The following is a 3,466-nucleotide window of genomic DNA, read 5'->3' on the forward strand; positions in this document are numbered from 1 at the left end:
GGAATCAGGATGTGAATTCAAGCTGGCTGCAACACGAGAGCAGAAGAATGTTCAATGATTTAACTGTACAGGTGGCATCACAAGTAATTCCCAAATGATGCAATGCAACAGTCCACCCTAGACTCCTACGAACAGCTGTTTCCTCTACATCAAATGAGCTACACTGTTGCTGTTCTTTCTTAAGACGCTATAATTTCATGAAACTCATGAGCATTTCTCACATTGTGTTTTTGCCAAGACTCATCATCTCAGCAAGAACAACAGATATCCATATGTGATCTTCGATATCATTATTCTTTTGAAAGGAAGATGACACAATAAAAATTGATTGTAGGCTCCATGGCTACGAGGGCAACAGCTGTGGCCGTTCCACTTCTTTCTTGCCTTGATGAAGTTAAGAAATTGGTTTGGGAAAAGCAATTTCACCAAATGTCAACACGAAAGCGAGCGAGATGTTTGCATATGAAAGATAGGAATGGAGAACGGAGATGAGATATAGCATGCTCCTATCTATACATGAAGCTGTGTATTTGTTTCCCCTTAACCCTACAATATTCTCCATAACCTGATGCGTCTTTCCTGCAGCCTGTCAATTTCTTTGGCTTTGCAATTTTCCATATTCCCAACCTTTCATCTTTTCTCCACCCTGCCTCTTTATCTTATTCCCCGTCATCTTATTTCCTGTACAAGACAACTGATAAGAAAATAAATCCTTGTGTGACTGTGTGTGTGTGATGTCTCTGATTACCAGTCTGCCTTGTCAGCAGACCGAGATTCTGCACTATTACATTGATCTTTCTATGAACTCTACGAATCTAATTCTCAAACCAGCTCTTTAATTAGGAACACGTGTTACCCATTGATTTGTGGGCTAGAGTTTAAGCCTTGAGTTCAGTATAACGACTGTCTAATTAGTTTTTTTGGAGCCAGCAGTGACCATATTTGGACAAGAGGGTGGAGCTGGGAAGGACACTGAGTGGATTTGACTGAGAACATGAGGGCATGCTGTGGTAGCAACTTGCCAATTATAAGGTAGTCAGACCCATATCATGCTTGATCTTCTATTTATTCCAAATAGACGACTAACTCAAGTAGGATATTTTTTCATAAACTTACATACAATCTGACTTTCTTCATTAAAAGAGTGGACCTGCCCACTTCTGGCCATTAGAAAGAAAGCTGCTTTCCTTTTTCAGACCCAGAGGCTCTGTCCATAAGTTATAAAATCACTTGTTAAGACATCCAATCCCTCTCATTCTATTTCACTTGTCCGTATTTCTTTACCTATTTCCTCTTATTTTGGCTAGTCATTCTCTTTCTCTCTAGCACCCTAACAAATTCCTAAAAACAAGGCACCAAAACATCTTCCAATCAATTTTTTCATTAATCAGCACCATGTGGGGACGCGGTGTTGAAAATTGAAAACTGATAATGTTTAGACATCCACAGTTCATTCAACAGCAACGTTAAAGATATAATTGTCTATCAGCTATCAGCCGTGAATTTTTGACACCCTATTACAATCTATCAGTCTTATTTCACACTTCATACCTCAAACTTTATCTTGTGGACCCATTTAATGATAATAATCAGTGCAAGAAAAAACAATCAAACATTTTTTTTCTGGTAGTCCTGTCTGATGTAGATATACAGTAATGAGCTTCTTGTATCATCAAGAGGAAATCAGCACTCACATATCCTGATGGATATTTCTGTTCTTATTTCCAAGAGTGATAGTGGCATTGTCAATGAGTCAAATCCCTTATTCTTTAACCTACCCACCAGATGAACCCAGAGGCTCACGTTGCAACAAGTGCGTTAACACAATCCCTCTTCTCTTAAAATATTTCTGTGGTAAGAGGAAACATTCCTGCATTACTTTGGAGGAAATCCAAGCCTGAGGCAAATCCTATCGCTCTTTACGAAAAGAGAGGAGAGCTGACTCAAGCAGCAATAGTGTGAAAAACTGTTATCACTCAGCTCACCAGAGCCAGCGAGGAACGCTTGAGAACCATTGTCAAGAAGTAGCAAGTGCTGATCTGCCCAACCAAGTGTTACCTCAATGAGACAGACGCTGCAATAAAGAACAAAACAGGCCAACTGAAGTGATACTGTTGGCAGTGAAGCTGTCCTTCATGTGGGGACGGCTGCACACAAGTGTTACATTTCGTTTGATCAAGATCCAGTTCTTGCCATGAACACCACCAGAAGGTCAGAAGACCTTCCCACAGCAAAACAAAAGGTAGCCTTGGACCAGTTCAGTGCCATGGTAGGCACCACCATGGCTGTAGGTAGACACGAGGCAGAGGGGTATCAGATCTGATTCATGCCAAGCCAAGGAACCCTGGTTTCAGTCTGGCTGTTTGCAATGGCACACCAGCTGCTCCCACAGACCCCGGCTGAACCTCATTGGCAGCCAGAGAGCAGAGATTAACACAGTGACCTGCAAAGACTGCTCGTAGGTCTGACACAGATACTCCCAGACAGCTGGGTGAAGGGCTGGCAAATGACTGGCATACACAAAAAGAAAGACTGTGATGTTAGAAAGAAAATCAATGCCCTTTAGAATAAAGTGTGTGGATCTCTGGAATCTTACGAGTTCATTGACTATCTCATCTGAGTACTTGCATGTGTCCTTACTAGGAACCAAGCGGGCTGCAGTCCTGTTTAGACCCGAGGCCAGATTTGCTATACTGTGTGGACAAATGCACGAATAAACACTGCACAAGCACAAACTCACAGACACAAACAAATATTCTCAGACAAAGAAAGCTGAAAATCTGCTTTTAAATGATTTTTTCAAATGCTGCAGTGCAGATATTTTTTTACTATTATTATCTTCAGTGCCATCTGTATGTGTAGAAAACCCAATCATTCCAGTACACAGTTTTACCAAATAGCGGTTTTGTCTGTTTGTTTGAAACAAATAACTGAACGGTTGAAACGATGCCCAGTATTCATTTTTCCTGGGCTAATATTTCAACATGCTGATGTTTGTTTTGTTGCATTACCTTGGATTTGTGTCACTGTGAAATGCGTATGAAACTGCCAACAACACTATCAATCTTAAAAAATAGCTACTATTCACTGATGTACCAGCCAGGTCCTGAAACCAAGCGGGGACCGGTCTCCGGTCCAACAAAAAGTGACTGCCACTGTGTGGAATTACTGTTTGCTCTCGACAGCAGACATTATCATCTCAGCTGAGGTATTTTTGTCCTTGACAGCAGTTTGTATCAGGATAAAAGCTTCGCTCAATTCTGCTCAGTCAAGTGGACAGCTTCCAGCAGAACAAGTCATGTAACCTGCAGCCAGCAGCACTCTCCTGGCCCACTCCTGTGTGTGTGTGTGTGTGTGTGTGTGTGTGTGTGTGCGTGTGTGTGTGTGTGAAAGAGAGAGAGATATGTAGATCTCAGAGAAATAGCACTGCAAATGTGGTAGCCAGTCCTCACTAAAAAGTTCACAT

The sequence above is a fragment of the Sparus aurata genome, chromosome 9, assembly GCF_900880675.1.
Source record: "Sparus aurata chromosome 9, fSpaAur1.1, whole genome shotgun sequence".
In the NCBI taxonomy this organism is placed as follows: Eukaryota; Metazoa; Chordata; class Actinopteri; order Spariformes; family Sparidae; genus Sparus; species Sparus aurata.